The sequence below is a fragment of the Lacerta agilis genome, chromosome 6, assembly GCF_009819535.1.
Source record: "Lacerta agilis isolate rLacAgi1 chromosome 6, rLacAgi1.pri, whole genome shotgun sequence".
Classification (NCBI taxonomy): Eukaryota; Metazoa; Chordata; class Lepidosauria; order Squamata; family Lacertidae; genus Lacerta; species Lacerta agilis.
Genome location: NC_046317.1, coordinates 21,330,730 through 21,345,172, shown reverse-complemented (window position 1 = coordinate 21,345,172; position 14,443 = coordinate 21,330,730).

Genomic DNA, 14,443 nt, shown 5'->3' with positions numbered 1-14,443 from the left:
GCCAAAGTACTGGAGCCTCAACTTCAGGATCTGTCCTTCCAGTGAGCACTCAGGGCTGATTTCTTTAAGGATGGATAAGTTTGATCTTTTTGCAGTCCATGGGACTCTCAAGAGTCTCCCAACAGGCACAACCCATTGCTTCTCGTTGCTTCTCTTCAGCACCGTGTCATGGTATGTGGGGTTCAGTCATATAAAGGCTGAAAGTAAGTCAACAAGCTGTAGCTACAAACCCCTCACCGCCACCGCCACAGCAGCAGCAGCAGCAGCAGCAGCAGCAGCAACAACAACAACAATCAGAAACCTATGTCTGAATCCCATTTACTTCTCCCCCAATATGACCTGGACCTAGTTTTCTGAAATATGGCAGGCTTAATCCATCCTGGAAAGACGCCTATGCTTGTAAATTTCACCCACTTTGTCCAAAAGGGGAAAAGTTATAGGCATTTTTAAATTCCAACAATTGTATATAATATATGCATATGTATGCATTGATTCCCCTGCTTGCCCGCCTCACACTCCTCTGTTCTAGAAATACTACCAATGATGGCCCAGTAAGTAAGGCCACCATTTTCATATATTTCACATGCCGCTTTTTATATTCTTCTCAAATAAATGGTCTCAGTGGAATGTGTAATAGCACCATAAACATGTTCTAAATAATTGACCAATGATCATTTCATTGTAGTAACATAATAAACCTTATTTGTAGTGTCTTGCTCAAAAGTTAGCTGAACACATTTAAAAACAAAAGGCAAACATAAGGGAGGATTCTAGCCAGAGGAAAGAAGAACTAGCAGGATTTTTTACATCCCAAATTACCTTAACTTTCCATAAGATTAATTTGAATCCAATATGTAAAACCAAAGTAAGATTTAAGGTTTGGTTATTGACTATGTAACAGGAACACTTGGCAGGCAATGAGATGAATAAATCATCTTGCAGCTTACAATAATATTTCTGTGCCAAATCACTTCCCATAGAAATGCAATGACTGCTAGAACTAGGAAAAATGTGGGAAATTAATTAAAGCACCGCAGTTGTCTTCCCCTCTGCTCATTCTTTACTGCTGTATCTCTCATTAAGTTGCTAGCTAGTATTCTGAGAGCACAATGATGTGATCTAATAATATGTAGGTGCAGTGTTGGAAATATGTTATTCGTTTTGCAGTCTAAATACCATAAATTTCAAAACAATGATTAGGGTGTTAGGACTTCTGAGTTGCCGGGATAATCTGGGGACTGCATCCAAAGCTTATTTCAGATCACCAGTGATTACTCTCCAGGAGCAACTCTTCTGGTTTTATTCAGTGATTTGTATTCTGAGCAATTAAATAGGCCTATTTACTCGATATGCATGCCGAAGACGCAAATCCTCTCATTTTAAAACAGGGATGGGTACATAAATGCCAACTCCCTAGGACCCTGGGTGCCCAAGCACCCACAAAATACCCCATGAAGGGTACAGGCATCCACAAATTTGTTGCATGGCCCTGAGCTGTAACTCCTGGATGGGTATCCTGTTGCCCTCCTTAGCCTACTACTCCCATTATTCCTGAACTTTCAACATGCTGGCTAGGGATGATGGGAATTGGAGAACAACATCATTTGGAAGAGCTGCAGTTTCCTTATTCCTGCTTGATGGGTGATTGTTTCTGACCTGTGTTGATAACATTGCTAGGATTGCTATGGAGTACAAAAAAGTGGAACCACAGCAAATGATTTAGAGCAGAGGTTGGCAACCGCCGGATGCGGCCCACGAAGACCGCTTTACTGGCCCACGAGCCGCCCACTCACCGAGCCGCCCACTCGGCAAGTCCCCTACGCGCCGCGCTAAACTGGCACAGCGTGGGGACTCGCCGAGTGGTGCTGGAAATGGGATCTGCACATGATGCCGGAAATCGCGTCTGTGCATGTCCGTGATGCCGGAAATTGCGTTTGCGCATGTCTGCGACACCGGAAATCGTGTCTGCGCATGTCCAGACACCGGAAATCGCTTCTGCACAGGTACGGTTTTCGGCGTCTGGGCATGCGCAGACGCCATTTCCGGCATCATGGACATGCACAGATGCAATTTCCGGTGTCGCGGACATGCGCAGATGCAATTTCCGGTAAATTATTTCTGACACCGTAAACATATCTAGGACCTTCTTAGCAGCTAAAAAGTAACTACGTACTTCCTGAGAACCATTGTGGCATAATCAATAGCGGATCAGGTTCAGACAGGGGAGATCTGGTTTCAAACTCATACATACAGACATACCAACATGCATCCTGGATTTTAGTCTTGTGATATCTCTTCCTCTCTGACTTGTAGCACATTGTACTACTGATATGAACTAGTTGACTAGGGTGATTCTCCCTCAGGGGGTGTCTTATACATGGAAAAATATAGTAAATGCCTTAAATAATAATAAATTAATAAATACAAACACAAAAACCCCAGAGCGAGTGAAAATCAATCAGAAACCAACCAAAGCAGGTGTAAAATTAAATTCAAACAAACAAAAAATCCACAATCCATCTAAACTCCATCAAAGAAGGAGTCCGACAAGTTCCAGAATCTCAGTGCTGCCATGAAGAACATTCCCTGCATCCCAGCCAACACACCTTAGTAGGCAACAGGACATGGGACATGCTTATCTGGGAAAAGACGGTCCTTCAGTTATCCTGCTCTCGGAAGTTTAGGGTAGCCTTTCCCAATCTGGTAGCCTAAAGATGTTTCACACTATTTCCCCTGAGTGGCTAAGGCCGATAAGAATTGTAGTGCAGATTAAAGCTTTGCACGTAGCCACTGAGAAACACTAGAAAAGTTTCCAGAGAACACCAGTGTTTCCTGGAAAACAATCGGAAGGAAAAACATGTATTCAATACATGTTCAAGAAGGATACTGACAAGCTGGAACGTGTCCAGAAGAGGGCAACCAAAATGGTCAAAGGCCTGGAAACAATGCCTTATGAGGAACGGCTTAGGGAGCTGGGTATGTTTAGCCTGGAGAAGAGAAGGTTAAGGGGTGATATGATAGCCATGTTCAAATATATAAAAGGATGTCATATAAAGGAGGGTGAAAGGTTGTTTTCTGCTGCTCCAGAGAAGCGGACACGGAGCAATGGATTCAAACTACAAGAAAGAAGATTCCACCTAAACATTAGGAAGAACTTCCTGACAGTGAGAGCTGTTCGGCAGTGGAATTTGCTACCAAGGAGTGTGGTGGAGTCTCCTTCTTTGGAGGTCTTTAAGCAGAGGCTTGACAGCCATCTGTCAGGAATACTTTGATGGTGTTTCCTGCTTGGCAGGGGGTTGGACTGGATGGCCCTTGTGGTCTCTTCCAACTCTATGATTCTAAAGAAGAAGAAGAAGAAGAAGAAGAAGAAGAAGAAGAAGAAGAAGAAGAAGAAGAAGAAGAAGAAGAAGAAGAAGAAGAAGAAGAAGAAGAGTTTGGATTTGATATCCCACTTTATCACTACCCGAAGGAGTCTCAAAGTGGCTAACAATCTCCTTTTCCCTTCCTCCCCCACAACAAACACTCTGTGTGACTAGCCCAAGTTCACCCACAGCAGCTGCATGTGGAGGAGCAGGGATGCAAACCCGGTTCACCAGATTACGAGTCCACCGCTCTTAACCACTACACCACACTGGCTCCTTATGCCAAGTAGATTCTCTTCAGGCATTCAGGGAATTGTGCAAACCAACATTTAATTGATTGATTGATTGATTGATTGTGTGTGTGTGTGTGTGTGTGTGTGTGTGTGCGCACACACACACGTGCTAACTTTGCTCTGCCTGCCTTCCACAGATGGAAGGAGAATAGTCTGAATGGGGAGCCTGATCCACAAGTGCGTAAGACTCAAACAAACACCATGAAAGAATCTCATATTCATTTTGAACAGGGTTAGGGGCAACTTCTTCATGCATACTTCCCATCTCCACCTGTACTTTCAAGACCTGTTAACTAACTTGCTTTTCCTTTCATGCATTTGTCTTTCACATGAAAAACGCTCAGATTATTTTCATAACGACTCAGGGATTTTTGCCATGCTATATAATGATATATAAGAGCATCATTATTCATGCCTTAAAAGAGAACAGCTAATATAAATGTTAACAAGGTTCCCCTGATGTGGGTTTGGATTTTTTTTGGTGGGGTTTTTTTTTGTACTACAGTTCCATCTGCTCAAACAAATGTTACTTTTTAAAATATGGCATTCGTTCCCTGGATTTACCTTTGAGAAGCTTGAACATGTTGACATCATGGAAATAAGCTTTGATTTTAAAAATGGAAGGGTATGGAGAGAGAAAAAAATGAGGATTTGGCATCTCTAGGCAATAAGTATCTTCTTGCAATGAAATATATCAATAATGTGGTTAATGCAGAAAGATTAATAAGGTTTTTAATTTTATTCCCACCTCTGGGTGCACAACTATTTTATATTCATTGTATTACCCTAGGCAATTGTCCATTCCCCTCATTCTGACAGGCAATACATCCATCATTGTGTCTCAAAGTATACATGCAAAGTCAAAGTGGTGGCTGAATCTATGCCTGCACAATGTGCCACAGAAAATCAGGCCTGGAGCCCCTTGGGGCTCTCTCCAGGCCACACCCATTCCCCAGTCACACCTTCTCTCCCCAGGTCACACCTCCAACCAGCCTTCCTTCACACCCTCCTTGAGTGTTTTGGTGTCAGGGATAGGCTGGATGAAAAAGCGTGGTGGGAGCCTTCCTCCCAGGATCCTCCCAGAGAGAGCTCTGAAGAGGACACCTGGAGCCTGGAGGTGGGACACTGAGGAGCAGTCATCAGAAGGAACAACCTGGGAGCTGATAGAAGCAGGAGACTTGAGCGATCAAGAGGGGTTGGGAGACAGAGGCCCTTCCAGGATAGGATTAGAAGCCAAGAGTCACAGTGTGCGCACAGACATTACCAGTCCTGCGGACTCTCTTCCTACTCTGACTTCCTGCTCAAGAAAGGTCCTGTACATTGCTGAGCAAGGTGCCAGATGGGCTCAGAGGAGGCACTCTCCCCCTCAGTGCAGCCTTAATTTGGTTGGGAGGGATCCAGAGTGAAAGGCTAAAGGGGAAGGGCATGCCTAGAGCTTTGTTTCAGCAACAGCTTCGTTGAGTTAAAACAAACCAGGGACATTGCTGCAATGTTGTTGTTTTTCTGGTAATGAAAAGCTAATTGAATTCCATGTCTCCCATGTGTGTGCCTGCCCTGTGGCTGACCTGCCTTGTTGACAGCTCCTTGACATTTGGCCTGGCTGGAATGTGCTCAAGAACTCCAACATACCCTCCCAACATTTCTCCGATTAAAACAGGGACGTCCCATTCCATAATGATAATTTTACTATATATACCCCACTCTTATTGGGTTTGCCCAGCACTCTGGGCAGCTTCCTCGCCGCTGCAGCACGCTCTCTCTCTCTCTCTCTCTCTCTTTCTGCTTTGTAAGGTGCTGCAGATGGGCGTTTATTGTGGGACTGATCCTGCTCATGCATGCAAGTTTTTCCAGGGTCGGCATGACACTGTGGGCCTGAAAATGCCACTGCATATCCTCCCGCCCCTCTTTAATATGGATTTAAGCTTTCCTGAAAATCCAAGGAGTTTCTTTAAAAAAAAAAAAACCTGTTGCCAGTTACATTTGCAATATTCAGCCTGCATCCTAAAGCACCTTTAGACATGGATGCTGCAATCCTATGTACACCCATACCTGGGATCATTGAACTCAGTGGGGCTTACAGGCATGCACAGGATCGCACTGTAAGTGTACTTAACAGCTTTAGTATTGCTACAGTGATCATCATGCCCACCCAGGCCAGCAGTCCTTGGTTATTTTCAGTCATGGCTGTACCTAAACGGACTCGTTTCAAATTTCCGCGACCATGTCATGCGAAAGCTACTTGCTTAAGTGGGTTTTTCCCTCGCTGCCTCCTTCTCTGTGCAGTTACAGGCTGCTCAGACATACACCACTCAGTAGGGGTCTGTCTCTATGATTCATTGGCTCTGATTTCCTATGGCGTTTATATGATGTCTACTAACCCCATACAGTTTTGTATCCATTATGAGCAGGACAGGCAAAGGAGCTTGTCGAGAAGCCAAGCGTCTCACTAAGGACAGCTCCCCGTCACGTCGCTTTCTCAACAACAACAGCAACAACAACAACAACAACATGAACAATGGTTACTTTTTGCATGCTAGCAGCAATGCACGGAGAAGAGAAATGAGAGAAACTTGTCCAAGTTAAATAAGGGAAGGTACATTGAGAGCAAAGCTCCTTTAAACAAGTGGTTCGATAACTAGTTTACGGGGACCAAGGCCCATGGCTAATGAGAGAGTAAAGAATTATTCTTGTCAAATGGGGAGAAGCCGGTGCCCCAGTTTGGTGCTAAATAATTGCATTAATTGTGTTTCAAACAGCCCTGCAAGTGGTCTTTTGCACTAGTAAATTCATTAGCAACGCTAATAGGCAAACCTACCATAGGAGCAAATTTAAACAATTCCAGTAGAATGGATGGCAAGAGCAGGTAAAGGCAGCACAGAACCCTGGCAGCCAAAGCCAGTTTGCAGCATAATTGAATTTATTATCTCATCAGCTTTAAGGGCTTCCTCCTTCTGGGCCTGAAACAAGAGGAGGGAAGGCCAAAGGAGATTCAGTCAATTAGATTTGTGGTTATTTCCCTCCGTTTATCAAGCTGTCCGCCCTGAACCTGTGGCACAGCTGGGTAAGTTGTCAGAGCAGAAGATGCTGTGGCACAAATTCATGCGCCATGCATAAAACAGAATATATATATAAATAAATAAATATGGAACTTGCTCTAGCAGCCGCAGCTCCTGGCAGTGGCAAGCCGCGGGGCCTCCGTAGTCTGCTTGCCTCCTCCCACTCTGCCTGCCCTACAGCGGGGAGGGAGGCTGTGGGCAGACCATCTTTACCGTGAAGTGTCTTCACGCTGCCTCTCCAGTTGGCCACGGCGATCGAAGATATCTCTCCCCTCCACGCCTTTCCCATGGGGCATTCTCAGTCTGCTTGCCTCCTCCCACTTTGCCCACCCTATAGGCAGAGGCTGCGTGGCGGAGGCTGCGTGCGATCTGTGTTTTTTTCTGTGCAGGGTCTTCACGCAGCTCCATTTGAGTGCAGGCGGCACACCGTTACACAGGAGGAGCGCAAGGCGCAGTGTTTCACTGGTGTTAAAGGCGCAGAGGGGGGATATTACTTCAACCGCCCCACTCCTCCTGTGTAACATTGCGCCGCCCACACACAAATGGAGCCACGCGAAGACACCGCACGGCAAAAACAGACTGCCTACAGCCTCCCTCCCTGCTGTAGGTCAGGCAGAGTGGAAGGAGGCTGTACGGAGGCTCCACAGGAAAGGCGAAAAGTAATTGGGGAAAAAGCTTCCCCACTCTCCCCCACAAAGAAAGCTCAACTCTGCCCCCCCCAAAAAAAGCTCAGCGATTGCTGGCGAGGGAACAGCTGATAGGTGGCCTGTTAGATGCATGGGCCTGTTAGCCTTTGGGCAATCCTCCCTCCAAAAAATTTCAACAAGTCAGGGCAATTTCCCCCCATTTTCTTAATTTGGGGTCCCCCAAAACAGGGGGTGTCCTATACATGGGGGCGTCCAATACACAGAAAAATATGGTAGTTCTATTCCCTTGCTACTTCTGTTCTGAGCTCATTCTCAATCTCTTCGCCTTTTCCCTCTGCTCACGGTGAATGGTGAAAGCAATGCACAGTAGATGCTGAAAGGTTGACTCAGCTCTGAATGTCACAGGGAGTTATGTCAGAGGCCTTTCACGCACATCACAGCTAAGCAGTTTGCTGCTGGGAGAAAGCTGAAAGAAGGCTCACAAGCAGCGCCCCTTGGCTTTTATTTCCCCGTGATCTTCTTCACGAGAAATTGAGGCGGGGAAATAATTGGGGACAGAGGCCTCACCGAGGATGGTTCTACCGAATGCAGGATACCCAGACAAGTCAGGTGAGATGCTGGCCTCTGCTACTTCCTAATCTGATGAAAGGTCTCTCAGCAGCTTTTAAAAGCAAAATCCCCAGATATTGATATACATTATTGAAATGATATTTTAATGGAGTCAAAAGTTTCCAGGGTCTCAAAGACAGATTCAGAATCCTGCCTCCATAGAAGCTGCTGTCTTCCTGGACTGTTTCTGCCAGTTCCGGCCCCGATTTCGAATGTGTTACTTCAAGCACTTTTGCGTACGAATGGAATCCCAAGCGGAGGTTTGCTGAAGAAGCCTTGCTTCCGACCGGCTCCCCTCCCCCACCTCTTGTCCCTTTCTGAGTTCTCACTATAAGCACTACTCTCCATACAATAACACACTTTATATCATAGAATCATAGAGTTGGAAGAGACCACAAAGGCCATCCAGTCCAACCCCCTATGTGCGGCTTTCCTTGAAGCTCGTCCAGCAGCTGCAACTATTGCAGAGTACAGCGGCCAGAATGCTCACAGGAACAGCTGCCTGGCTACATGTTACTCTGATGGCTAGGGCCGGCGCGTCCATTTAGGCGAACTAGGCAATTGTCTAGGGCGCCAAAATGGAGGGGGCGCTGGCCAGGCTTGGGCGGGATGGGCTAGCAGCAGCTTCTCCGTTGTAGTGGAGAGGTGCTGCTTGCCCCCTACACCCCGCTAAAGCAGGCTTTGGCGGGGGCGGGGGGCGGGGCGGGCGAGCAGCAGCTCTCTGCTACAGCGGAGAAACTGCTGCTTGCCTCTCCACCCCCCCCCCCACCTCCCACTAATGCAGGCTTTGGCAGGGGGCGGGGGCGCCAGAAGGTGGTTTGTCTAGGGCGCAAGAAGCCCTAGCACCGGTCCTGCTGATGGCTGAGAGAGCTGTGCTGGTTGAACTGCTTCAAATGTATGTTGGAAATGTAAAGAGAAGGAAGGCACGTCCTACCACATGTGGTAGGACGTGCAAGATAACAAAAGCATTCTGGGAGATGATATATAATGAGTTAAAAATGTTTAAAATAATATTTGGTGGGGGGGCTCTTTTATTAGGAATTTTAGGTGCAGAGATACCAGAGGAGCAGAAACGATTATTTATGTATGTGATGACATTTGAAATTGAAAATGGTAACCATGGAAGCATGGAGGGGAGCCTAAGGGTTCAGGGAATCCTAAATGATGATGATGATGATGATGATGATGATGAAAGTTTGAATTTAAATCTGCAATGTAAAACTCAATAAAAAGATTATACGACAGAGAGAGAGAGAGAGAGAGAGAGAGAGAGAGAGAGAGAGAGAGAGAGAGAGCGCTATGCTGGTTGCCAATTTACCCTAAGGGCCTCCTGATCCTTTATGCTCTACCTCATTCACTCAGATCCTCTAGTGGGACACTTCTGGTGGTTCCACATGCCACTGAGGTTCAGTTGGCCTTCAATAAGGACCTACTGCCTACCAATAAAGGTTCGCCAGGAACCATCCCACCTTCTTTAATACATCTTTTGAAAACTGTCTTGTTTAGGCAGGGCTTTCCAATATGAATGACTCTTTTCAACTCAACAGTGTTTACTGATGTTTTATTGATGCTTTTGCTGATTTTATTACAATTTTAAATATAATTTTCAATATGCTTTTATAAAATTGTGGGTTATAAAAACTAAATTAAAAAAAATAGGGCTTGCACTTCAGAGCATTCAGACTCAAGGCCAGGTCTAATATTAACTTGCAATTCCCACAGTGTTCAACACAGTACTTACTCCCACGGGGAAGTGTGTCTAGGGACTATAGTCAAAATCCTGAATCTGTGGGATTTACATGACCCTTGACAGCTTGCTCCCTGTCAAAGATGGCCAGCCACTTTTTTAAAAAAAGAGAAATTTTTAGAGTTCCACATTAGCGCAAGGGTGCAGTGATGATGGGAGCTGTTGTTTAAAGTTACTTTATAATATTGTTTATAATATAATCTTCCTAGCTAACACAGTATTGTGTGTTGTGAGTTCCTTTGGCCATCGCACTGCCTTTTCACCACCTCAAGGTGAAATGCTAAGTCTGCTTATCAGGAACTCAATTCTACTTAATTTAATGGGATTTAACTACTAAGCAAATAACAAGGATTGAGGTAATGATCACTCTAAGTGGATGCAAACAGAAGTGATCATCCTTTCACCTCTTAGCTTTATCCTCATCATTAGGTTTAGTAAAAGTGAATGATCTGTGGCAGTTGTTTCACAAGCGTTGTTGCTGCAGCTATCATGTGATCAAACAATGTGTGAACTCATCCTGAATTAATAGTGATCGGCAGCTTCCCTTGCAAGGCTATGTCCGGTCTTTGTTTTTGCCAAGAGGATCCAGTTATAGGATTTTACTTGATAGATACTCACCGAAAAGTCCAAGCGCACACATTAGATGAAATCTAATGATGCCTGTAAACTGCATTACTCATAGTCCTCACCACTGCCAGCCTGCCAAACCATCTATTTCAACAGCATTAGGGTCTCTTTTTAGCCCAGGGTCACCAATGCAGACCAACAAATGTCAGTGTGCCCACCATATCCTCTTATGGCACCCACAAAAGGTCTTCGTAAATATTCCCACAAAAATCCACGATGAATGAGAGACTGATTCCTCTCCCTGCTCGGTTGCTGTTTGCATTGGCACAGCCTATTTTACACCAAACACACACCTTTTAACATGCAAACAATTCATTGGATGCCAAGATTGGATACCCATCCATTCTGAACAGAGAACCACAAAGAAGTCACCTCTGTGAGTAAATGCTGTTGTGCCTGATGTAGATAGGTGCCTTTTCCTCATTGATGGGAGGGAGGAACATGCCTGTGCCTTTGTCTGGTCTTGCCTCCTTTTCTGCTCTTTTAGATGCAGCAGTTGTTTTGTGTTAGGCCACCCCACTGTGGCAGCCATTTTGTGACTGGCACCCACAGCACTTTCTCATAATTATTTATCAAGATTCCAAAGGTGTCCTACATAATTAGGGTTCCCTGAAGGAGCGTTCAGCCCGGACACTGAGGTCCTGCTCCAAGGTCATTCCGACGGTTCCCTCACTGTGAGAGGTGAGGTTGCAGGGAACCAGGCAGAGGGCCTTCTCGGTAGTGGCACCCACCCTGTGGAACACCCTCCCATCAGATGCCAAGGAAATAAACAACTATCTGACTTCTAGAAGACATCTGAAGGCAGCCCTGTTTAGGGAAGTTTTTAATGTTTGATCTTTTATTGTTTTTAATGTTCTGTTGGGAGCCACTCAGAGTGGCTGGGGAAACCCAGCCAGATGGGCGGGGTATAAATAATAAATTATAATAATAATCATCATCATCATCATGTGTGTGTGTATTTTTTAAAGTGTGTGTGTATGGCGCACAAATTTGTATTTTGTCTGAGAGCCAGTATCAAAATCCACACATAATGAAATACACAAGGTTTTGTGTTCATCAGTATGCAGATGACACCCAGCTCTACCTCTCTTTTAAATCAGAACCAATGAAGGAGGTGAATGTCCTGTGTGAGTGCCTGGAGGCAGTTGGAAGATGGATGGCGGCTAACAGATTGAGGTTGAATCCTGACAAGACAGAAGTATTGTTTTGTGTGGGACAGGGGGCGGGTGGGTGTGGGGGACTCCCTGGTCCTGAATAGGGTAACTGTGCCCCCGAAGGAGAAGGTGTGCAGCCTGGGAGTCATTTTGGACTCACAGCTGTCCATGGAAGCGCAGGTTAATTCTGCGTCCAGGGCAGCTGTTTACCAGCTCCATCTGGTACGCAGGCTGAGACCCTACCTGCCTGCGGACTCGCCAAAGTGGTGCATGCTCTAGTTATCTCCCACTTGGACTACTGCAATGCGCTCTACGTGGGGCTACCTTGGAACGTGACCCGGAAACTGCAATTAATCCAGAATGCGGCAGCTAGACTGGTGACTGGGAGTGGCCACGGGGACCATATAATACTGGTCCTGAGAGATCTGCATTGGCTCCCAGTACGTTTCCGAGCACAATTCAAAGTGTTGGTGCTGACGTTTAAAGCCCTACACGGCCTTGGCCCAGTATACCTGAAGGAGCGTCTCCACCCCCATCATTCAGCCCGGACACTGAGATCCAGTGCCGAGGGCCTTCTGGCGGTTCCCTCATTGCAAGAAGTGAGGTTACAGGGAACGTGACAAAGGGCCTTCTTGGTAGTGGCTCCCGCCCTGTGGAACGCCCTCCCATCAGATGTCAAGGAAATAAGCAGCTATCCTATTTTTAAAAGACATCTGAAGGCAGCCCTGTTTAGGGAAGTTTTTAATATTTAATGCTGTATTGTTTTTAACACTCGATTGGGAGCCGCACAGAGTGGCTGGGGAAACTCAGCCGGATGGGCAGGATATAAATAATAAATTATTATTATTATTATTATTATTATTATTATTATTATTATTATGGCATCATACAAAAGGTTCAGCATTTTTTTTAAAAAGCTGCCAGTCCTTTTACTAACTGCTGAAGTGTATAAGGGCTGGCAGCTCCCCACAAAACCTTTTCAATGGTCAATACATATGTCATAAGGTGCATTAATGAAACTAGCTGTGTCTGCTGAGGAGTCATATACATAATTCCACTATAACTCTGAATATCAGATGGTGTAGAAAGCACAGCCGATCACTCATTTGTCCCTGTCTTGCTTTTGAGCTTCTCATGGGCATCTGAATGACCACTGTTGGTAACAGAATAATTGATTTGATAGATATTTGGCTGAATACAGCAGGCCTTCCTACATTCTTATATTAGGTCTGTATCAGCAAGGATTTTCATTTGAACCAGCAAGACCGGTTTGGTCATGGAAAGAAACTAAGAGTGTGCCTACGTGTGTTAACATTCTTGCTCCTTAGAACATATATCTCCAGGCAGAATCTCTGAGCGCAGATAAAAATAGAGCTAATTGCATTTGCACAATGGTGCTTCTAGAAGTGTATGAAGAAGAGGCTGTGAAACCCATTTCTCTCGGAGCTCCTGTCAGGAAGTAGAGAATGTCGGAGTTTTTAACCTGATGACTAGTGGCTTACTGTCTACCTGCAAAGTGCAACTGGGAAATAAATCACCTTCCTAGCAGACAAATGCTTAGGTTAATTGGGTGATCATTGCACAAAGGATGTATAGCATCTATTACAGACTGTGATTTTGTTTTAATCAAGGAAAGAGGCATGTCTTCTTCCCGTTTTGTCATGGTCTGCAATTAAACAACAAAAACAAAAATGAGAGTACAATACAGCAGCACGGTTGCCTGGTGTATGATGAAATGGTTTTAAAAGAGAAGCCCAATGGTTGCTTACCACATTTATTGACAATCTGCTAAAGAAAACCAGGAATCAATCTAATTACCAGAGTGCGAGTTCTGCTTGTTAACACCAGCTTTGTGACCAAATGTTATGCTACAGTTGCCACATCACACGAGGTTTTCATTACCAACACAATAGTGAACGAGATCACTTGCATGGCTGTTGACTGATCTGCCACACAAAAGAACAAAGTTGCATCTATGGGAACAAGCCACAGTTTTGACGATATCACATGTGTACCAGAACGCGGCAAACAAAACCATTCCTCTTGTTAGGGAAGAATAGCCGTGGTGTTTTCCCAGCTTCTTAGAATTAGCCAATTAAAATCCCTGTAATGATTTACACACCTCATCACTGAAAAGGGAAGGAACTCATCACACACCAACCTCCTCTTTAATCTTCAAAGAATAATTATTGATTACTTCCCTTGAACTGGCGCCAACTGAAGCTGAGGTGTTTGCTTTAGAAAAACCATCATTTCTGGAAAATCAAATAATGCTTTCAGAGAGATCCCTGTAGCAATTAGGCAATGCTGCAAAGAAGAGGGACACGCCCACATCCCATTACAACTGGAATGGAAATATTCCACTAACAAGCATTCGCTTCCATTCGCTTCCATCACCACAACCACTCCCCCCCAAAAAAGAAGGGGCAATGAAGTGAACAACCCCCACAAATATTGTTTTCTGCTTTCTGGCTTTTCATAAACACAAGTAACAGCTCTGAGCCTTGCTGCTAATATTTAAAAAAAAGAAAGAAAGAGCAGGCTTGTTTATTTTTCAATGAACCCAATGAATATTAGAGTATAAAAGTGGATTTGTTTATCATTGGCAGCATGAAGAAAAACAAGCACGCCTCATCATCTCCTCCGATGATGAATGATTTATCAGGCAGAACATGAATCTGCTCCTAACTGAGTCTATTTTCTTGTTTACGCTTGTAGAACAGATACAATTTAATGAAGAATATAAAGTACTTAAAAATCTGTCTACCATTAATAGTTTAATTAAACTGACATGTACTTCAAAAACCAGACAGATACATTAATTTGGGTTATAAAAGGGTATGGCATTATTAAAGCACAATTAAAGACAACATTCACTTACAATTAAGGCTACAACAATTTAATTATTTCACATGTGATTGGCACTCTGGACTTATTTCAACACCCTA